Source organism: Dendrobates tinctorius, unplaced genomic scaffold (assembly GCF_039654945.1).
Source record: "Dendrobates tinctorius isolate UK_male_01 unplaced genomic scaffold, ASM3965494v1 ptg000062l, whole genome shotgun sequence".
NCBI lineage: Eukaryota > Metazoa > Chordata > Amphibia > Anura > Dendrobatidae > Dendrobates > Dendrobates tinctorius.
In genome coordinates this window covers 38,500,947-38,525,009 of record NW_027361730.1, presented here as the reverse complement: position 1 = coordinate 38,525,009, position 24,063 = coordinate 38,500,947, and the positions used below count along the sequence as shown (strand labels likewise).

At 47.3% G+C, this 24,063-nt stretch overlaps 1 protein-coding gene across 2 annotated transcripts in view; it reads left to right on the top strand.

Annotated features, from left to right (window-relative positions):
* The first annotated feature begins 7,980 nt into the window (after positions 1-7,980).
* Positions 7,981-24,063, top strand: part of OAZ2 (ornithine decarboxylase antizyme 2) — a 32,825-nt gene continuing 16,742 nt past the window's right edge. Inside the window, exons 1-2 of one of the 2 annotated variants that reach the window (XM_073579569.1) lie at positions 7,981-8,117; positions 21,080-21,237. The gene's annotated coding sequence lies outside the window, so the exon portion shown is untranslated. Of the gene's footprint in view, positions 8,388-21,079; positions 21,238-24,063 lie in introns of both variants that reach the window. The other variant, XM_073579568.1, reaches the window with a different exon arrangement.

The following is a 24,063-nucleotide window of genomic DNA, read 5'->3' as shown; positions in this document are numbered from 1 at the left end:
CATAGCAAACATACACATACATAAACTTGTTCCCCAGGTCGGCACTGTGGAGATGTGTGGTGCCTCCAGAACATCGGTGTGGTGCCAATACCAGCGGTGCGTGTCATTAACCTGAAGTGTCAGGTAGTGGTGGGGTGAACTCAGGATCTGGGCGTCCCCGCTGTAGGTATTTCCCTAATGAGGAGTGGTCTTGAGGGTCCAGAGGCCCCTCATTAAGGAGGGGGTACTGTCATGATCCAGCGTGGATCTGACAGTTTAAATGGATAAGTGAACTTTTTTTCCTCTGGCTATGTGCCAAAGTGGGTTGATTGCCCCCGGTGGCCATTAGAATTATTACACGTGCTGTCGTTCATTCTAAGTTGCCCCGGTGGTGGTGAGCGGTAGCGCACTTTAGTTCTTTGGTTAAGTGCACGTGATTAGGTAACAGGTGTGAATGCTCTATAAATGAGTGTCAGGTGTATCATTCAGTGTTGGTGATATTGATTGCGTGTTAGTCATTTACAAGGAAGCCTGGGTGAATGAAGGAGCTGAACATGAGTCCTGCGCAGCCCAGCCAGAGGGGACGAGTGGCAGCTAGGTGGTCTGCAAGAAGGGCTGGCATGGCATGGTGGAGTCACAGTTTATGGTGTTGGCAGGAAGTGCTTGCATGGCTTGGTGGAGTGACGACTATGGAGAGAGTTACACTCAGCATGCGGGACTTGGTTGCTGAGAGCTGGACTCAAGCATGCTTGACTTTTTGGGCAGGAGCTGAACTCATCTTTGGGACTCTGTTACTGGACTTCTGCAATTGGTGGTGGACTCTGCTCCAAGGCTGCACTATGGTGAAGGATCCAGTTATGGTGATGGATCCGGGTGGAGGAGAAGATGCACATAGGTGGTGGGCTCTGTTGCTAGGCGCGTACGCAACAGAGCAAAGCTAAGTGGTGTTTCCCCTGTATTGTCATCTTTCCTCATGTGTGTTTTAGTGCAGTAGTGGGATTAGATTCCGCACCGACCAATTCCCTAGTGAGGGTTTAGGTCAGGACGAGCTAGGGTTTTTAGGTTCCTGTTGCACGCCCAGTGCGGAACCGGCATAGGGAACGTTAGGAGTGCAGGGACACTAGCTCAGGAGGTCTCCACTTCCCTATTCCCTATCGCAGGGCCCACCATTGTTAATATTTCCCAGGTTTCCCTTATTGTTTCAATTCGCCTTACTGGAGGCGGGGTTTCCAGATTTACGTGTAATGTCTAAATTCGCCAGTTGGAGGCGGTGTATCCAGCTGCATGTGTTTATTTAAATTCGCCCCACTAGAGGCGGTGTATCCAGGGTCACGTGCGTCACATGGGTTCGCCTTGCGGTACTCGCTGCGTCCAGACACGCGTGACCGTGACAATCATTTGTCATTTAGGACATTGGATAATTCAGAGATCCACAATGAACTTCTGGAGTGAGTTTGCTGCACTGAAAGTAAAGGGGCCAAATAATATTGCACGCCCCACTTTTCAGTTTTTGAATTTCCACAAAAATTTAAAATAACCAATAAATTTCATTCAACTTCACAATTGTGTTCCACTTTTTGTTGATTCTTCACCAAAAATTTACATTTGGTATCTTTATGTTTGAAGCATGATATGTGGGAAAAGGTTGAAAAGTTCGCAAGGCACTGTATTTACTAAAAGAATGCATTCACGGGAAAAAAATGGCCTGGGCTCCCGCGCAATTTTCTGCGCCAGAGAGGGAAAGCCTGTGACTGAGGGCAGATATTAATAGCCGTATAATATGGCCGAGAAAAAATATGGTGATGGGAGCTGCCCTATAGGTTAACAGTGTTCCGAGTGCTATGCGATTTTTTCCTCGCATAGTACGCGTCCGTATTCCTCTCTAGTGTGACTCTAGCCTTAATGTGATACTACTGACTCCCAGTCATATATCAGACATTATGAACAAGAAACATGAACAAGAAATAATAGTACAATGTACCAAAACATATAAAATGTCAATGGCAGTTTGCAATTTTCACTCAGCGACATCCACTGCTGCTTGTTTCTGCTCTTCCAGCACTTAGGGGCTCTGTATGTGGAGTCAGCAAACTATTCTAGAAAAATCTGCGCTTCAGGAGACAAATAGTGTTCCATCCATCCCGAGTCTCTCCATCTTGCAAAGTAGTAATGTAAATCCACATATGGGGTATTTTTACATTCAGCAGAAATTGTGGGCCCAATGCCGGTGCCCCAGCACGGTCTGTCTTCCCTTTCCTTGCAGGAACGCTTATATACTCACCGCTCCAGTGTGGTGACCCCCCCGTCTCCTGGCACATCCCCTGCTCCCTGCACACGCTGCACAGGCCTCCTGGGGGCACGCCGTGTGCGCGCCCACTAGCTGGGAGGCATATTGTATAAAAGGCACCCTCCCCAGTGAGAAGGTCCTGAGTAATCCTTGTAATTCCTTACATTGTGTGTGTGCAACTAAATGTTGCCAGGTCTCCCATCCTTGTATCCTGAGTAGGTAGTACGTGAACCTGAACTCCAGGTCCTTGTGTGGCCAGGGGTTCTGGCGGTTCCTGAACCCACACCTAGCGGTTCCTGAAACTGAATCCGCAACGGCGGTACCTAAACCCAGAAGCCGCACCGGCGGTATCAAAAACCCTGACGCCACATCAGAGGTACCTGAACCCTGAAGCCGCAACATGGGTGCCCAAAACAGCGGTACTTGAACCAGCACTATTGTCTGTCCTGGTTAGCATTCCAGAGTCCGCACTGTTGGAGTCTGTTCCAGAACCCAAATACAGCCATGCCTGTGACTCCATGTCGGTATCGGTTCTGCCCAAGGATCAAGAACCTGTGTAGTCTGAACAAAGTCTGAACCCTATCCTGTTACTTTGAAGTCAATCCGTATCTGAAGTCTGACCCCTGGAGACAGCAGCTCCAGTACCAGGTATTGCCTAGGAGTGGTGTCCAACTCTAACATGAGTAGCTCTAGCAAAGAGAAGGTAGGCACTTAGCCATGCTCCTCCTAGATAAGCCTGGCCCTGTGGCATAGTGCGTCCACACGTGTGATAGTTTTCAAGGAAGCTGCTGATGGACTAGCTTACATTTTGTGGTTGCTATCTAGTCAGGATTGCTATACGATCAGGAGTGAAGGCTGTGCTAACAAGGGACTTCACCCAGTGTAACAATGGGTAATGCTCCCAAGTATGTGTAAATCAGTAAACAGACTATACTTCTGTATGCCACACAATGTCAGATTCATAAGACGGCTAATTGGGAAACTTTTATTGATCACCAGTCATATGAATGCCTGTTTACACAGGCACCAGAGAAAACTATCTGTTGGATGGCTCAGTGCACATAGGCCAAGAATGATGATTTTTTTTTTTTTTATGTGCTGCCCAAAAGATCACTCAGTGATGAACAAGCATTGTGCTTATTCATCGGGTGATCGTCAGCGAGTTCACATGCAAGTTAATCGTGAAACGAGCATTTTTTATTATCTTGCAGTATAATTTCTCCCTTACACCAATAATGGACTGACAACTAATATATCAGTATCAGAAGCACATACACATTATGATTACTTTTGTAAACACTTCATCCCAATCATGACGATTATAAGGAGTTCCTGGGCCCCAATTCAAAATCTGTAACAGACCCCCAATTACCAAATTGTAATGCTGGTCCTTTTATATGATAAAGAAGTCTCTAAGCCCCTCGATTAGCAGGCTCCATGAACGTGCTCCGTTTGTACTATTTATACCTCATACTTGCTAACTCTCCTGGAACATCCAATAGGTTCCTGGAAATAGGGGAGACTTTCCGGATTCCTGGAAGAGTTGGCAAAACTCCCAAATAGGGAACGTTTTCGCCTGTACTCATGTCCTCAAGATACAGATACAGTTGATAACTATGGTGGAACAAGGAGCCATCGACGCCCGGCTCTGCCACCTACTCTGGTGAGACGCAACCTGCGATATGCCTGTGGTGTACCCGAGGTCCAGAGCTCTGGATGACATCAAGTGGTGTGATGACGTCACTTCATTGCACCAACAATGCTGCACCTACACTAAAAGGCTTATTCCCATCTACACAGAGGGTTAGCATCTGCAAAAAGAGAACTTTGGTAACTTACTGTGGATTAACGCCATTCTTGAGATCTGTTCTCCTTTTGTTTACAGTCTGTTGCCTAAGAGACCGACCACCCTGGCTTTCTAGCTTGTAAGTGTGGCGCCCCTGAGGCTCAGTCGCCACAGAGGTACTGCACCTTCTCCTAAGGTGTAGTGCCCCACCATCCAGGTAAGGTGGGAACTCCTTTCCACGCTCCAACACTCGCACCCCACACAACAAGGTAGTTCTGCACAACCACATTGCGGCTCAGTGCTTAGAGAGTAGCAGAGCACCTCTGGTGGTTCCCTGCATGGAACACTGGATGTGCTGGGAGGTGGGTGGAGTTTGGGAAAGTGTAGGATGACAGGTCAGTCTGAGGGGAGTCTGACAGGAGGTCAGTGAGGAAGGAAGCCACTCGGGATGAGTTGGGATCCCTGGAAGAAGGGATGGAGGAAGGAGTGCTGCAGCTGCCTCAGTGATCTGAGCCAGATGGCACGGGAAAGGAACAGAAGGAGAAAGACGTAGAACTGCAACCTAAGCTTCCATAAGAGAGAGAAGGATCAGTACAGAACGAAGGAGTAGGAGAACAGAGAGGAGACGTGGGTTGGAAGAGGAACCCTGCCTATAGGTTCTCAGCGCAAGGCCGGGGCCCGGTCCCCGGTCCCCTAGGTTGTATGGACACTTATTGTTCTGCAGCAGACACCGGTGGAGTAGTTGGCTGTAAATGCACTACTCCCAACTAAGACTTGGGACACAACAGCAATTGAATAGAGCCAGGACTCCGGAGAAAGGAGTCCCCGAGAGAGGCTACAGCTGTCTGCCATACGAGTAGAATTGTTAGGAACATCTGACAGGAGGAACTCCAGAGTACCACGGTACTGGGGATCTTCACACCTTAAGGCGCAATAGAGGAGTCGTTCAGGAAAGGTACATGTTGGCGGAATGTTGGAGAGGAGCTTTCCATCTGGCCTGGAGGTTGGCTGAGTCTCTGGCCCGGAGGCAGGCATCCTTGTGTACCGCAGACTGTGAGTAAAGCTTTGGAACTGCAAGCCTCGGTGTCCTCCATACATTCTTGCGCCAACCTGCTCTGCACCGCTACATCTGGGTACCATTCTTTACATTGCCTGCGCCTTTCCACAACCATTACTACACTGCCCTGGGACATCAGCCCTGCCTGTGGAGGGCTATACCATCACTGCTGCATCCTACCATCTGTCCCAGAGGATCTGTCTGCGTCGGCTTAACACCTCCCTTGCCGAGCACCACAGGTGGCGTCACAAACTATTCCATTCCATTAACTACATATACATTCCGCCATTTAATTGGGCGCCCAGGGCCACGGACCTGGTCGCTGCTGCTGTGACACATCCCCCTGACACCAGCCCGGTACCGAGTACCCCACAGCCCTGGGAGGGCAACCCTTAAGCACAGTGCAGAAGATGCTGCAGCTTCAAAACAGTTATGTGTTGAATAAAAAAGAGCTTGTAGGAGCGCATGTCCTGCTGTCTAGCAGTGCTTGTAGGAGTGCACATATCCTGCTGTCTAGCAGTGCTTGTAGGAGTGCACATATCCTGCTGTCTAGCAGTGCTTGTAGGAGCGCTCATGTCCTGCTGTCTAGCAGTGCTTGTAGGAGCGCTCATGTCCTGCTGTCTAGCAGTGCTTGTAGGAGCGCTCATGTCCTGCTGTCTAGCAGTGCTTGTAGGAGCGCTCATGTCCTGCTGTCTAGCAGTGCTTGTAGGAGCGCTCATGTCCTGCTGTCTAGCAGTGCTTGTAGGAGTGCACATATCCTGTTGTCTAGCAGTGCTTGTAGGAGCGCTCATGTCCTGCTGTCTAGCAGTGCTTGTAGGAGCGCACATGTCCTGCTGTCTAGCAGTGCTTGTAGGATCGCTCATGTCCTGCTGTCTAGCAGTGCTTGTAGGAGTGTTCATGTCCTGCTGTCTCGCAGTGCTTGTAGGAGCACACATGTCCTGCTGTCTCGCAGTGCTTGTAGGCACGCTCATGTCCTGCTGTCTCGCAGTGCTTGTAGGAGCGCACACGTCCTGCTGTCTCGCAGTGCTTGTAGGAGCGCACACGTCCTGCTGTCTCGCAGTGCTTGTAGGAGCGCACACGTCCTGCTGTCTCGCAGTGCTTGTAGGAGCGCACACGTCCTGCTGTCTCGCAGTGCTTGTAGGAGCGCACACGTCCTGCTGTCTAGCAGTGCTTGTAGGAGCGCTCATGTCCTGCTGTCTCGCAGTGCTTGTAGGAGCGCACACGTCCTGCTGTCTCGCAGTGCTTGTAGGAGCGCACGTCCTGTTGTCTCGCAGTGCTTGTAGGAGCACACATGTCCTGCTGTCTAGCAGTGCTTGTAGGAGCACACATGTCCTGCTATCTCGCAGTGCTTGTAGGAGCGCACGTCCTGTTGTCTCGCAGTGCTTGTAGGAGCGCACACGTCCTGCTGTCTCGCAGTGCTTGTAGGAGCGCACACGTCCTGCTGTCTCGCAGTGCTTGTAGGAGCGCTCATGTCCTGCTGTCTCACAGTGCTTGTAGGAGCGCACACGTCCTGCTGTCTCACAGTGCTTGTAGAAGCGCACGTCCTGTTGTCTCGCAGTGCTTGTAGGAGCGCACGTCCTGTTGTCTAGCAGTGCTTGTAGGAGCGCACATGTCCTGCTGTCTCGCAGTGCTTGTAGGAGCGCACACGTCCTGCTGTCTCGCAGTGCTTGTAGGAGCGCACACGTCCTGCTGTCTCGCAGTGCTTGTAGGAGCGCACGTCCTGTTGTCTCGCAGTGCTTGTAGGAGCGCACGTCCTGTTGTCTCGCAGTGCTTGTAGGAGCGCACGTCCTGTTGTCTCGCAGTGCTTGTAGGAGCGCACGTCCTGTTGTCTCGCAGTGCTTGTAGGAGCGCACGTCCTGTTGTCTCGCAGTGCTTGTAGGAGCGCACGTCCTGTTGTCTCGCAGTGCTTGTAGGAGCGCACGTCCTGTTGTCTCGCAATGCTTGTAGGAGCGCACATGTCCTGCTGTCTCGCAGTGCTTGTAGGAGCGCACATGTCCTGCTGTCTCGCAGTGCTTGTAGGAGCGCTCATGTCCTGCTGTCTCGCAGTGCTTGTAGGAGCGCACATGTCCTGCTGTCTCGCAATGCTTGTAGGAGCGCACATGTCCTGCTGTCTCGCAGTGCTTGTAGGAGCGCACATGTCCTGCTGTCTCGCAGTGCTTGTAGGAGCGCTCATGTCCTGCTGTCTCGCAGTGCTTGTAGGAGGGCACACGTCCTGCTGTCTCGCAGTGGTGGTCGGTCTCCAAGGGAGACAGCTATGAACCAAAGAACAAAATAGTGGTACTAGCTCAAATTTCAAGAAGCAGTAAATTACTTGTATTTACAACTTCTTTCCCACACTGCCAATTTACCACCCCCGTAAATGACTACAAGAGCACTGCTATGAGGGTCTCTCTGCGGCTGACATACCGTATAACGATGCCGCTATATAACAGACGGCCGCACCGGTCACCTATGGCGATGCCTCTGCATACAATGGCGCACTGACTGCTCCTACACCAGGCCAGGGAGGCCAGAAGGGTAACCTCTACTTGGCTCTGGAGGTGTAATGGGGGTTATGCAGCAGTGAGCCTGTGGCCTGACAGACCCCCAGTACCACAGGTCTCCTCTGAGGCAGCGGCCATTGCTCCCACACGGACATACACGTGCAAGCGCAATGAGGGGAGCAGGTACAGACGCCTGTGAGGAAAGCTGCACTGCAGACAGCCTGCACAGAGCCCAGGACATGACTGACTACAGGCAGCCTGAGTCCACAACATTGACCCTATCACATCTGACGACCCAGTCATCATCACCTCCTCCACCAGAGCTCCGCCCCTTTGTCTTCAGTGGGGATGGGCGTGCCCTGGAGATGTCGGAACGCAAAACAACAACAGAAAGGCGGAAGCTCAGGATGAAAGCGAGGCCAAGAGTGATAGCAACTCGCGAGCAATCACGCGTCCCAGCGCGGCCTGACGTCCAAGGAGGGCGTGGTCTGGGAAGGTTCTCGACCACAGAGGGGGCGGAGCGAGGTCAGTAACCGAGCGGAGTTGTTTAGCGGCGGAGGGGAGTTCGGCTGTTGGCGCTCAGCACCGGGGAACCGCAGGGCCGGATGCGGTTTATGTGTGTCACCAGGAAAGCTCAGAAGACGCGCGGTTACCGGCCAGAGACTTCTATACCTAGCCCAGCACCCGAGCGCAGGACGGGCCGAGACCAAGCGGAGCGAGATCGGGCCCGAGCACACAGAAGCGTCCGAACAGAGCAGGACACGGCGCGGGGAGAATGATAGACCCGCAGGACAGGTGCGGACACTGGTGGGGAGGAACCGCATAGACACGAGCTGGGAAGGGGGCCCGGCAGAGGAGGGGTTAAAGTATATATACACGCACTGTATACACAGATGCACACTGTAATTGCACAGACACACACACTGTGTATATGCACTGACACTGTAGATGCTCATGCGGACACCCACTCTGTATACGCACTCTGACACTGTATACGCACTCTGACACTGTATACGCAAATGCACACTGTATGTGCTCCCATAGACAGACACACTGTGTGCTCATGCGGACACACTGTATCTGCAGACACAACCTGTGACTGGTCCCGGTGTAACCCTACCCTGAGGTGGCGGGTCACATTTGTAGCAGGCAGCGGTACAGCAGTGCAATCTGATCACCTGGCAGCTCAGTGTTTTCCTTGGTGTGTGTCTGCGGCCCTCAGGGGCCCGGGCAGTGTTGCATGTAACGCAGGAGAGCCATCTAATCACCTGTCAGATGACCGCTGACATGCCGCCGCTCTGACGTTACCCCCATGGGCTCATTCCCCACTGCCGACTTACTGCAGTGCCTGGATGGTAATGTTTGGGTTTGTTACCACTCACAGGATGGATTGTTTTCGCACCAACACTAATGATGACTTCTTGAGTTTTGTCCGTGGTTCTTCCGGGCATTGAGTAATTCTAGGTGTCTGGTGACTAAATATAAGCGGCGTTGGCACGGAGGATGGTGCGTTACAGGAGCTGATTGATGCGGCTCGCATTACCTGCATGGTTTACTCTGAAGCACTTGGACATTTCAGAGAAACATGCTTTGAAAAGTCAGCCAGGAACATTGCAGCTCAAATAACTCGATCAGGGCAGGTCCCAGGCTGCGTCTCCCCCAGACTGACAGGTCTCTCCTTATACACACAGTCGTGGGGAACAGCCGTCAGCACAGGCCGTGGACTAGACATCCGAAACACACAGTCTCCTCTCAGCTTCCCAAACTGTTCTTCCTGTAGGGTTTCAGCAAAAAATACACACAGCTGCAATAATGTATCCAGTGATTGATTCGTTCTGGTCGTCAGTCACTGAAGAGATCATCCACTGGCCCCAAAATCTAATCTGTGACTGGCCGGGTACTTTGTATTAGAGTACATACATAGATAGCTGTCAGTCACTGAAGAGACCATCCACTGGCCCCAAAATCTAATCTGTGACTGGCCGGGTACTTTGTATTAGAGTACATACATAGATAGCTGTCAGTCACTGAAGAGACCATCCACTGGCCCCAAAATCTAATCTGTGACTGGCCGGGTACTTTGTATAAGAGTACATACAGAGGTAGCTGTCAGTCACTGAAGAGACCATCCACTGGCCCCAAAATCTAATCTGTGACTGGCCGGGTACTTTGTATTAGAGTACATACATAGATAGCTGTCAGTCACTGAAGAGACCATCCACTGGCCCCAAAATCTAATCTGTGACTGGCCGGGTACTTTGTATAAGAGTACATACAGAGGTAGCTGTCAGTCACTGATAGGACTGCCCACTGGACCTAAAATCTAACCAGTGACTGACCATGTACTTTGGATTAGAGTACATACACAGGTAGCTGTCAGTCACTGAAGAGACCGTCCACTGGCCACAAAATCTAATCTGTGACTGGCCGTGTACTTGGTATAAGTGTACATAAACAGGTAGTTGTCAGTCACTGATAGGACCACCCACTGGACCTAAAATCTAATCCGTGACTGATCGTGTACTTTGTATAAGAGTACATACAGAGGTAGCGGTCAGTCACTGATAGGACCACCCACTGGCCCCAAAATCTAATCTGTGACTGACCATGTACTTTGTATAAGAGTACATACACAGATAGCTGTCAGTGATTGATAGGCCCGCCCACTGGACCTAAAATCTAATCCGTGACTGACCATGTAGTTTGTATAAGTGTATATACACAGATAGCAGTCAGTCACTGATGAGACCGCCCACTGGCCCCAAAATCCCAGAAAGAGCAGATAATTAGATAAGCCCAGGTTATACTGAATCTTTTCATACAAAACTATACATCAATCTCCTCCCCTTCCTTCTCTATACCATGGTGTCTGCAGAGTGGACTGCGTTTTCATGGTGATAGGTTCCCTTTTAAGGACGTCTTACACCTGAAGAGATTTTTCCCATCTTTAGAAGTTGTTATCCTCATGGCTGATGGGATCCCAGTGGTTGGAGCTTCGCCAGTCAGCAAGTTGTCACCTGTCCCATGTATAAGTGGTAACTTCTAAAGGTGACATTAACCCTTTAAGGTTACCCTTCTAAAGGTGACATTAACCCTCGTATATGTCGGCCTTTCAACTCCCCCAAGAAACTGTGCTGAATTTCAGTAGTTGACTTTTTTTTTTTCTCTCAGGAGCTAAGCATCCTCCAAAAGTACCTGACACGGCTGCTTTCCATTGAAACCACATGACAGATGCCTGCGTGTGTATTGGGCACCTTTAGTATATAGGAAATAACTTATCAAATGGTTAGCATGCTGTTACTTAGCTGGTAAATTCCCGGCGTATAGCTGTCAGCTTGTTGTTTCCTGCTGGTATGAGTTTATATTCTTCACAGAACTAAACTGGAGCACTGGAATATCATACCTCTAAGAAGGTAACTAATGACTCTTATGCGCCCATACACATTAAAGTTGGGAGAGCCCCTCCATTTTTGGTGAGACCGGCTGAGTCCTAGTGACGAGCGATCACGCTCGTGTCCTAAGGCTAGTTTCACATTAGCGTTTTTTTGCGCTGCGCATCGTGCTCATAAAAAACGCAAAACAAACGCGCGTTTTTTTAACATCATGCGCACGCTGATGCGTCAAAAAAACGCAGCGTTGCTTGCGTTTTACATGCGTTTTTGCATGCGTTTGCGTTTTTTTATGCACATGCGTTTTTAGGTGTGACATTTTTTCCATTGTCTAGAGAACATTCTAGACTTGTTTCACTCAAAAACGCATGCGCAAAAAAACGCAACCGTGCGCAAGACCATGCGCACGCATGCGTTCCCATAGACTTCAATGTGTTGTTTTTGCGCATTCCGTGCGCAAGCGTGCGCATGCGTTTTTTTGCCGAGACAGGGCGCACCAAAAAATCCAACATGTTGCGTCTGGCGCGCCTGGCGCAAAAGACAAACGCATGCGCACGAAAACGCAAGTGTGCGCAAGACCATGCGCACGTCATGTTAAACATAGGTGCGCACGATGCGCAGCGCACAAAAGCGCAAATGTGAAACCAGCCTAATTGAGTGTTTTCAGCGTGCTTGAAAAAAATGCTCAAGTCGCCACGGCTGTTGAACAGCCACAACACATGCAGGGATTGCCTAACAAACACGTAAACTGCATGTGCTGCGGCTGTTAAACAGCTGCGAGACATGCAACCACAGCTACCTGAGAATTTTTTTTCGATCACCCTGAAAATACACGATTAGGACACGAGCGTGATCGCTCATCACTACGGCTAACCCTTCCTAAGGCCGCCATGCACAGTAGACTAATGTCAACCGAACCCACCGATATTGATGGGTTTCACTGACAATCTAATTGCGTATGGGGGTGCTGGCCAACTGATTGTTGGGGGGGGAGATGTCATTTGGGGTATGTCAGAGTTTGGACTCCTGATCATGTTCTCCCTTAGATATGTCAGCCGGTGACTGTATGGGAGAGTGATCAAAATGATCAAAAGAAGCATTAATCGAGCAAAAAAAGGGAAAAAAAAATGAGGCACTCACCAGATTGCAGTGTAACCAGAGTCCTTTATTTTACCATATTCGGCATGGACAGCAGTTTTTAGGGCAGGTGAACAGGACTCCACAGCCCTGCCTATCATGGCATTATACCCTGCAATGCTAGAGAACCAGAGGTCCTGCAGAAACATTTTCGGGTACCAATTAAAAAGTATAGTGTGTGAAGGGTTTTGTTTCTAGAGACATCTGCTGGAACTCCTGATCAGCTGATATGTCTATGGGGGCCACGCATAGCACCTGCAAGAAAGGAGTTACACACACCTATTCTAATGAATGGGTGATTTACATTGGTGCTTTGTGCAGCAGATTTCTTCTTGCTAATAGAAGACCCCCTCCTCTGACTTCTTGTACACTGACCAGCCTGTTATACAGGTTCACCTTGTGCCAGAAAAACTACTATGACCTGCTTAACCCTGGGTCAGGTGCAACAATGGCACTCCGGAGTTCAGGCACAGGTTAGAAAACCACCTATAATATCTAATTATCTCCATTTCTGAACTCTAAAGGTATTCAGTGACCTTTGTAGGGATGTATTGAAAGAGAGTACGTAAAATCAGATGCAAAAAAGCCCATTTAATAACCATAATAAAACAAAAAGTATCCTGATAGGCCGCTTCCAAGGAAACCCTCTTATTTATAAGAAAACCCTACTAATTTCTACAAAATATCCACAAACTTTGCATTATTCATTCATGAAACAAGCAAAATAAACAATTCTGATCGGGAAAAAATAAAAACCTTGAAAGTGAGAACCTTCAGGCGTAATGAGCCTGACAAGCCACGGAGGTCACACCTGCTTTCCGCGAGGACAACGGTAAAACTGAGTGGGAGGGCTCTGAAGCAATACCTAAAGATAGGAAGGTACTGGAAAGGGTGGGATCCCCTGCTGCCTTGGAGAGGAGGGGGATACCAAAATGTGTGAGTTGTGCCTGTCAGGCCTTTTGTGCCTGATGCAGGGTTAATCATGGACTCTCCAAGACCTCTGAAGGCTCCTGGTGTTATCTATCACCATATTATCAGCAGATCCTTTTGAAACAGTTTTCCTATGTCATGCAATTATGACATGTTGATATAACATGACTGGTGGGGGTCTAACCTCTAGGGTTCCCACTGATTGTGTGAACGAACTGCATACAAAGGTGGTGTGTTCTTCATTGTTTTTCTCCTGCACAGGGTCCCCTGGCCACCCGCGCAGTAGAATGATGGTCAAACCTCCTAGCTTTAAGTAGACTGCCCTCGTCAGGACTAGAGTTGAGAAAATATTTTCGGTTCCCTGCTTATTCGGCAAGCTATAGCGCTTGCCGAGTAAGCTACAGGGAGAACCCGGCTTCCTGGATTGCGCCGGCTGATCAGCTGATCGCCGCCACAGCTGCATGTGTCACGGCTGTCTGACAGTCATGACGCATGCATGGAGAGCCTGTGTGTTGGGCTCTCCATGCTTGTGCTGTGACTGTCACACAGCTGTGGCGGCGATCAGCTGATCAGCCGGCGCGATCCAGGAAGCCGGGTTCTCTCTGTAGCTTACTCGGCAAGCGCTATAGCTTGCCAAATAAGCGGGGACCCGAAGATATTCGCTCAACGCCTTACTATAGTCAGGACCCTAAAGACCCATGAGAATATATCGCCATTAGACGGTAACAGATGCTCCTCACATTGATGATTCGCTAATTCCACGTGTGGATTAGATAGTGACTGTTCTGGTAATAAGCAGCTCTTGTGTTGCCTCTGCAGGGATTGTCAGATGGCCTGACGTCCTTTTATCCCTCTGACCTAATGACAGGGAAGTTATGTAAGAGTACCCTGGAGGGAATTTTTAGAATCTGAACTTGAAACTTCATGTTCCGATATCACTTTCTCGTCGGTGTGCAGACCTCGGAAACACGGACCTGTATATTGTTTCAGATACAGATCCCTCCGTATGTTTCTTTAATTAGCTGGATAGTGTTGCTTTCATCCAAAAATCACGGGTCTAATGTTTGTTCTTTCAATTTTTTTTTTCGGTTTATATGAAAAAAGTCTGCGCGCGTATTTGGAAACCTGAAAAGTGCGCAAGGAGGGCTGATACTACTACCAGTTTTATGCATAATGGAAACGTAGACATACAAATGATGTAAGACCATTGAGATCTGTGATTAAAACGAATAACATAAGTAATGCAGCTGACACTGATGTCTAAGGTGTCATTTGAGCCATTCAGATCCTAATAAACCAAGTGGAGGAGAAGGGAAATGAGAAAGGAGGAGCACAGGCTTCTGTATTAAAGGGAATGTCACCTAATCTGAGAGCAGCATAATGTAGGGACAGAAACCCTGATTCCAGCAATATGTCGCTCATGGGCTGACTGGTGTCATTTTGATAAAAACAGATTTTCATTAGGTCTCGTAAACTTGCTGCCATGCAGTCCTCCATATTCATGAGCTCTGTATACTGATTTGGCAGCTTTCTCTCTGTCCACAGTGCACACTGCACACAGAAAGCTGCCAATCAGTGGTGTGGGCACGGTTAATAATAATAATCTTTATATAGCGCCATCATATTCCGCAGCACTTTACAGTTTAACAGTTTCAAAACACAAGTCATAAGTAACAACGTTAACAATACAGTAATTAAAGCAAAATAAGACGACCCTGCTTGTGAGAGCTTACAATCTACAATGAGGTGCGGGAGATACAAAGTACAGGTGTGTATTTACAATGGTGGTCCAGCCATCTTGAGGGAGTGAGGGATGGATGGAGATAGTGAATGAGCTACACACACTTACACATAGAATGATTTTGATTAGTGAATGTGATAGGCCGCTCTGAACAAATGTGTTTTGAGGGAGGGCCCAAAACTGTGCAAATTGTGGATAGTCCTAAATTCTTGAGGAAGAGCATTCCAGAGGATTGGCACAGCGCGGGAAGAGTCTTGGAGTCAGAAGTGGGAGGTACGGATTAGTGCAGAGGTTAGTCGAAAGTCGTTTGCGGAGCGCATCAGTCGGTTAGTCCGATGGACAGAAATGAGGGAGGAGATGTAGGGGGGTGCTGCACTGGGGAGACATTTGGGGGTGAGAACAAGTACTTTGAATTGGATCCTATAATGAATGGGCAGCCAGTGTAATGATTGACGAAAAGCGGACGCGTCCGAGTACCGATTAGCCAGATGGATGACCCTGGCTGCTGCATCAAGTATGGACTGGAGAGGGGATAGTCGAGTAATGGGGAGGCCAATTAATTGAGCGTTGCAGTAATCCAGGCGGGAGTGGATCAGTGCTACAGTGAGGGTTTTTTGTTGTTTCCATGGTGAGAAAAGGGCGGATTCTAGAGATGTTCTTTATGTGTAAGCGGCAAGAGCGGGCAAGAGATTGTGTATGGGATGTGAAGGAGAGATTAGTGTCAAACATAACACCCAGACAGCGCGCCTGCTGCCGGGGTGTTATGGTGCCACCCACAGAGAGGGAAATGTCAGATTTAGGGAGGTTAGTAGATGGCGGGAGCAGAAGTTCCGTTTTGGAGAGGTTGAGTTTCAGTTAGAGAGCGGACATGATGTTGGAGACTGCGGACAGACAGTCACTGGCGTTCTGTAGTACAGTGGTGGGGGTAAGGTCGGGGAATGGTGTATATAGTTGTGTGTCATCAGCATAAAGATGGTAATGAAAGCCAAACCTGCTGATAGTCTGTCCAATTGGGGCTATGTAGAGAGAGACGAGAAGGGGGCCAAGGAAACGGTTATACAGAGCACAGCATTCAGGAGAACTGCTAGATCTGCAGTAGATAAAATTGTGATTTTTTTTTTTTTTTTTTTTTTTTTTTTTTTTATCAATACTACAGCAAGCAGCCCAGTAAGTGTTACATCGCTAGAATTGGGATTCGGTAGCAAAAACCTGGTAATCGATTCCTTTTAAATTTAATTACTTAACACCATAGCTTGTGTGGGTGTGGAAGAGCCAGATGAATCCCAATAAAGCCTCGTTTTGGTTTAGAAGTTTTAACATTCTTTGTCTATCTTCATCAAATTCTCTGTTCACACTGTGATAATGTAGAAATAGAAAACCTAAGACACGGCCAGCACTTCTATAGTATTGATGTGCTGGTGCATGTGCTGTATGCTATGGCCAATACATAGACGTATATACAAACACTACACAACCACATGCTGCAGTTACCAGATACATGAATTTTACTATTGCTGCACTCGTAAAGCGAGGTACTTGGTTTACAGTTTTGATCAAAATTGTGTAAGGTGACCCTAATTCCAGTCAATCGCCTCTCAGTGCCTAGCCAGGGTGCATATTGTATGTTGCCTTCAATAAGGGTAGTAGAAAGTGTCGTCTCTCTCAGAAATGTAGAGGGGTTATCTTGTCTGAGAGGCAACACTAACGGGTGTATGGAGAAGTGGGAATATTTCATGCCACATTAGCGGTCACTGATACCACAGTGGGACTATTTTGTATTTCCTTTTTTGCTGTCTCCCAGATGTGGTGGATTTATGTGATCAAGTTTTTTTTAAGTTACTTTCTGCACTTAAAGTTTTCTGAAAACCATTTTTTTTTTCTTTTTGCTTTGCACGTTTAGCAAATTGTCTGTCGCCAACTTTTGTAGTTTAGGCAACCCTCAAGAAGAACTTGCGCCTTTACCAAGAATTGGGGCCAGTCTAAATGAGCCTTAGTGAGACCTGTCCACCTAAGACCACGTTCACACAATCACTATTTGGCCAGTATTTTACATCAGTATTTGTGTAATAGAAACACGTCACCACTTCTGTATTAATCACCCACTCCTGCTTTTGGCTTACAGATTCCGATGTGAAATAATGACCAAATACTGACCGTGTGCATGTGGCCTAATGCTGAGGGGTAAGGTGGTAATAGAGCCTTGTTAATAAGCGTGAAGGGGGGGGGAATCCAAGGTCTTACCTTTTTTGTGATCTCGAAATGTAAAGGCCCCTTTACATTTAGCGATGCACCAGCGATCCCGACAACGATACGACCCGGTCAGGATCGCTGGTGCATCGCTAAATGGTCACTAGTGAGCTGCCACACAGGCAGATCTCACAGCGATGTAGCGACGCGGCAGCGGTCGTTACTTACCTTTCAGACGCGGTGATCCTGATGTCCTCCCGCCCGCGTCCACACGTCGGCGCCAGCAGGAAGCGCCTGACGAGAAATGGAGCTGCACGATCTTGCGCGATCAACGACAGACAGCGGGGGAGCCGGTCGGAGGTAAGTATCACACATAGCGATATCGCTGCTGCGTCACAAAATCGGTGACGCTTTAGCGATATCTCTATGTGTAAAGGCCCCTCTAGACATAATCTAATCTTTTTCCTAATCTTCCTTGGACAGTAATTATTATTGTTTGGATTAGCTTATATAGTAACATAGTTAGCATGGCTGAAAAAAGACATTAGTCCATCCAGTTCAACCTATAAAATTCTGTCAGAATAAATCCCCAGATCTACGTCCTTCTAAAGAACCTAACAACTGTACAATATTGTTACGCTCCAGGAAGACATCCAGGCCTCTCTTGAAGCCTTTGACTGAGTTCGCCATCACCACCTCCTCAGGCAAGGAATTCCAGATTCTCACTGCCCTAACAGTAAAGAATCCTCGTCTATGTTGTTGGAAAAACCTTTTCTCCTCCAGACACAGAGTATGCCCCCTTGTGACTGTCACCTTCCTTGGTATAAACAGATCCTCGGAGAGATATTTGTATTGTCCCCTTATATACTTTTACATGGTTATTAGATCGCCCCTCAGTCGTATTTTTTTTCCAGACTAAATAATCCTAATTTTGCTAATCTCTCTGGGTATTGTAGTTCCCCCATTCCCTTTATTAATTTTGTTGCCCTCCTTTGTACCCGCTCTAGTTCCATTATATCCTTCCTGAGCATCGGTGCCCAAAACTGAACACCGTACTCCATGTGCGGTCTAACCAGAGATTTGTACAGAGGCAGTATAATGCTCTCATCATGTGTATCCAGACCTCTTAATGCACCCCATGTGACCTTCCCAGACAGACTTCATTTCCTTGATTGAATGGAATGCCAAGGAAGAGCAGGCTGACACGGCACTCGCATTTCCTTCACACTTCACGTTTGGATGGATGAATGAAAATCATGAGATTGCATTAATCCCATAGAGCCGCATTTGTCTTAAGCTGGCTGTACAATCGAGACTTCAGACGGCAGCTTTCTATATGCTTTTCTGTATGTCAATCATGGATAACCTTTTTAAGGTTCTCTTTGTGGACAGCAATGCCATAAGCTACAACAAACTCTTGATCTGTCTGTACAATGATCTGTGGCCTAGTCTTTGCTTGTAGTGATCAGCAGGTTTTCTGTCAATCACTAAAATTTAACAAGACCAGACAATATAACAAGACCAGACGATGCCAACCCCCCCTCCCCCAATCCAAAAATATACAGTAGAGCAATTTTTTGACACACATACCGTATATACTCGTGTATAAGCCGAGCTTTTCAGCACATTTTTTTTTGTGCTGAAAATGCCCCCCTTGGCTTATACACGAGTCATTGTGCAGAAACCAGTGGGGGAGGGGAACGGCGGCAGGAGCCAGTGGCTGGGATATCATACTCTCCCTCCTGTGCCATCGTTGAACATCCCGTGCATCCTCCGTTGTCCCAGGGCTGGCAGCTTCTTCTTGCATTGAGCGGTCACATGGTACCACTCATTAAGGTCATGAATATGGATGCAACTCCACTCCCATAGGCGTGGCGTCCATATTCATGACCTTAATGAGCGGTACCACGTGACCGCTCAACACAGGAAGAAGCTGCCGCACCAAGACAACAGAGGATGCAGGGGACGTTCAGCGATGGCACAGTAGGATGAGTATGGATGGGGGGGGGGAACGGGGGGAGCACATAGAGCTGAGCCATACATAGAAGGATGGGATGGGGGAGCTGAGCCATGCATACTGGGAGGGGGCAGAGCCACACAGAGCAGGACAGGGATGAGGGGACAACGTACACCCGGTTTATACTCGAGTCAATAAGCTTACCCAGTTTTCCGTGGCAAAATTAGGGGCCTCAGCTTATACTTGGGTCGGCTTATACTCGAGTATGTACGGTATACCTTCCTCCATAAGTCTTGTTTGTGTGATGAAAAGGTCTATTTCAGTCTTTTTGACTGCTCAGAATTGTATGCCTGGCTTTACACAGTTTGAGAATTGTTTTGTTTGACCATTTTTGTGTTGGACCAGCTTTGTGATGGTGCCTTTAATAACAATATCCCTGCTATTTCTGTAATGGGGTCATCGTGCTGTATAGGGGCAAACTATCATGTTGACTTTCACATTCCCGAGAATTGCACAATCGCTGATCGCTGGATACGAAACAACCGCCTGTTCCCCTCCAGTATTCCCTTCTTATATTGTCATGCTTGCTTTCACTGTTTTTTTGCCCTCGTAAAAGGAGCATTTTGTTAATTCCCCACTGCAGCCATAGCAGGATAAATAGAACTGGAAAGTCATCAGACCTCTGTGTAAATGGGTACAACTAGGGCCGTATGCAAAAGCTGGAAACCAATATCACAGTCTTGTGTGCAACACATTCCTAATTACTATAAAAAGTAGATCTACACTTCCATTTTTCCATTATAGGATACGTATCTGTAGGGCAGGGATTTGGTTACATTTTGAAACTGTGAACTCTCCAATTATAAAGTGGAATTGTGTGTGCTCGAGGGTAAAATGCAGCTTGCATTTTCGAGTGCAGATTTGTGGCTGACATTTGCCCATGGAAGTCAGCACAACTGCATTTCTAACCCATGTGATTTTTACATCCATTTTATAAATTGGACTATAAAGGATTTTATTTTGAATAATTTCTGAAAGTACAGAATAAAACAATGGATCCAGTACGATTTCAGTAAGGGCAGAGTACAGGTGTACAGACTTAGGCTGCGATCACACGTTGCGTTTTTTTTCGGGTTTTCGCGGTGGTTTTTAACGCTCTATTTTGCCGTGAAAACGCAAAAAAACAGCATCCCATGCAATCCTATGGGATTCCGCAATGCTGTGCTAATGCTGCGGATTTTCACGGAGTGACATCACGGAAAAATACGCAGCATGCTCATTAATTTTGTGGAATCGCGGCGATTCTGCACCCATAGGATTGCACTGTTCTGCTTACTTTCCGCATGTGGCTGTGCCCACCATGCGAAAAGTAAGCAGAACATTTGCAGATGGTATATCCCTGTAAAAAATGGAATTAAAATAAAAAAAAAATCGTCATCTTCTCAACTTCTGATGTCCCGCGCAGCGTCACCAGGCCTCAGCGATGCTGCCGGCAGGTCCCGTTTCCAGTGATGCTTTGCGGCAATGACCTTTGACGACGTTGCCGTCTCGCGATACCATAGTGGTCTCGCAAGACCGCGACGTCATCAAAGGTCATTGCCGCAATGCATCACTGGGAACGGGACCTGCCGGCAGCATTGCGATGATCGGGAACGCTGCACGGGACGCCGGAAGGTGAGAAAAACGCCATTTTTTTTTTTTATTTTTAACAGATCTTTTTACTACTGATGCTGCATAGGCAGCATCAATAGTAAAAAGTTTAACACTCATCAAACACTATGTTTGACGAGTGTGACCAACCTTTCAATCAGTTCTCCAAGCGATGCTACAGATCGCTTGGAAAACGCTAGCATTCTGCAAGCTAATTATGCTGCAAATAGCTAGTTTTTCCGCTGGAAAATTGCGGGAATTTAAAATGCAGTTTTTTCTGGTTTGTTTTTTTCCTGGGGTGTTAAAAATTCTCCCTAGGGATGGTCTGAGATGGTGTTTGTTTTTTTGCAGGATCCTGGTATCGACAAATAATGGCTACCATACCTAAATCTGATTTTACAAATTCAGTTTTAAGCTGCAGAAAGAACAAGTGTGAAGAAACCTTTGTGTGTAATTGTTCTTAACCAATTTTTTTTTCTATTCTTTTCTTTTGCAGTAGTATTTTACCTTTGAGTAGCAGTCCCCAGCTTCAGTGCTGCAGGCACCTCGTTCCCGGGCCTCTGTGGTGCTCCTGATGCCCCTCACCCACTGTTGAAGATCCCCGGTGGGCGAGGGGACAGCAGGGATCCTGCACTCCCAGCTGTGATACATAAGGTATGAATAATATGCAAAGTTTGTGGCGTAATAAACACCTCCATTGAGGGGCTTTGTGCATGGCTTTATAGGAAAAACATTGTTTGTTTTTTTTTGTTCTGTATTTGCAGTAAAATCAATGTGACTGGATGTTGAGTATCAGTCAGTAGGGAAGCACTTAAGGTGCATCACTCTCTGCTGTAGAGAAGTGACAATCTCTATTGAGTAATGCAGATGTTACCGCAAGGGCAGGAGGGCGCATTGCTATCCATGTGCAGGGCAGGCGTCATCAGTGCAGTAGTTTCTGACATCAATGGGGAATGCTAATCTAATAGCACGATATTATTGCATACCTTCACTTGATTGGTACTTGGACACATGGATGCAGCTGAGAGCATTTGTCTGTGAACATCTGTGGGACAGTTACGTTGGTTGCCACAAGTCTGAAATATACACATATCTAATCATTAATGTATCTGCAACTTTATCTGGTCAGGTGCTCAATTGGTCGTCAATCTGCTGAGGGAAGAGGGTATAGGAGTACCACGGTATTGCCATGTCTCTCAAATACCTATATATATCTATTGAAGAATCAGAAACCTGAAGCACCCAGGCTTTTGTGAAACTTCAACACCCAATGTGCCTTAATGGTCGCCTCAAAGTCTGTCACCGTCCGGATACGTTGGGGGTTGGGTTTTCGACCACGGCTGGAGTGGCACAAGTTGTTCCCTGATCGGTTGCATACTTAGCCCATTGTGTATATAAGTTAAGGAGGATGTATTCTGAATGACTTTGCAAAAACATTGCATTACTTATCTATTCCAGTCCAGAGCTAAATTTCCAGTTCTGCTGGTTGATATTAAAAACAGTTGGCAGGATAGCGAACTGGCACATCTCCATCACGGTTTGCTCTTTGCTGAGCTCCAGTTATGTATTGGACTGTGTTTTACAACATATTACAGTACAGTCACAGGTTTAAAGATGGTGACTAAGAAGGCCGCAGAATTGTGAATGCAGCTCTGGGATAGGATACTGGCTGTAACAAAATAAGTAATTTTATTAATATAAGAAATGCAGGAGAAGGGAGAAACGATCCAGCTTCCAATCCAAGTATGCAAGAAAAAGCTATTTTATAGGTAAAGAATATAAAATACATACCAGAAAAAAGCAGATTCTCACCAACAATCTAAGGTGTGTGGGGAAGGGAGACTTAGTGATCTCATCTCCAAGTCCCCCACACACACCTTAGATTGTTGGTGAGAATCTGCTTTTTTCTGGCATGTATTTTTTATTATTTACCTATAAAATAGCTTGTTTTTTGCATACTTGGATTGGAAGCTGGATCCCTTCTCCTGTATTCACCATAACCTGGCAGTGGCATCGATCACACGCTGATTGATCCTATGGATGGGTGAGCTGGCTTTTCTTTTTCTTACAAAATAAGTAATGCAGACAACTTTTGTGGTAGTTGTAAAATGGTGTTTAAAGATGGATGATGTTGTCATTTCTTGCTATACTTTTACAAGTAAATTCTGTTTTATCTGCTTCATGTGAATCGTGGTAGTAGACACATGTATCTGATCACTGGCCTCACATCTTTCCAAGTAAATGGAAATTTGTCTAGTGCTGCCGCCATTAGACACAACACAATTACAGCTCAAAAGCCATGATTGCTTTAATTTAGCACCTCCTCCACCTTTCTTATTCGTTATGTTTCCAGGTTTTTTTTTTTCCTTCTGATTACTGTTTTCAGAGCATTCTTTGACGCAGCTAATATTGAGTTCGGTGATTACCGTAAGGTGAACTAATATTGTTAAATGGCATAAAATATGCTGATCTTTCATGGCAGTGACGTCCTTTTTACAACGTCTGCATCCATTGTGTTGTATTTTAGAGAGCTCCCCTCAGATGCAGCAGAAAATGTAATGCACAGGATACAATTTAATTACATCCACAGGATACACCAGCTCGCCCTCCATGTGGCCCTAATTAATCCTTGGCACAGAAAGCAGGCCTCCTGTTTGGCTTGAAGTGCAGACATCACAAACTAACGCTTCCAGTCGAATCAGAATAAAACTTGTTCACCATATTTCAGCAGGGTAGAATTTACAGTACATTTAAACAATAATTTTTGCGTTTCGGACACAGCACTGTCTGAAACGCATAATCTTGCCCCTTAACGACCTCCGATACGCCGGCGGCAATTAAGGGTACTTATGCCTCAGCACCATTTTTTAACTGCAAGAAATAAGTGTATAGCACCCCCTAGAGTTGGAATTTCTCCGGGGTTTCGGGTAGCTGAGACCCCAGAGTACATGATTTGGGCCAGTTTTTACCGACCCCAGTGTTGCAGTCGCCGTTAACGGAATAACAGCGACCGCGAAAAAAAGCCTGATTTCCCATTTAATTTCACCTCTGATGTGATCACAAATCAGAGGAGAGAGAAATAGGGTCCCCTGATTCCTCTCCAGTGTCTTTGCATCCGGGAAGAAAATGGCAGGCATTGTGGCGAATAGTACTTGTGTTTCAGCAAACAGGAAGTTAAAGATTTTTTCTCAAATTGACTCTTCAGAGCAGTGCAATTTCCTTAATCTCACTTACTGGCAGAGCTGCTCTCTTGATAGAACTTTAGTGTTAGTAGAGCTATAAAGCTCTGACTGGTTGGTGCGAGCGTGGGGGGTGTGGCCCCACTGTGCCACAAAGCAGACTACCCTGGAAGGGGCGTGACTAAGCAGCTACCTCGGTGTTCACTGGAGCCTCTGATGGTGAGGTCAGGCTTGTGCGGCAGGTAGCTGCCAGGTGCCACTCCAGAGTGATGTCTGGTTGTGGCTACTGATCCCACTGGGG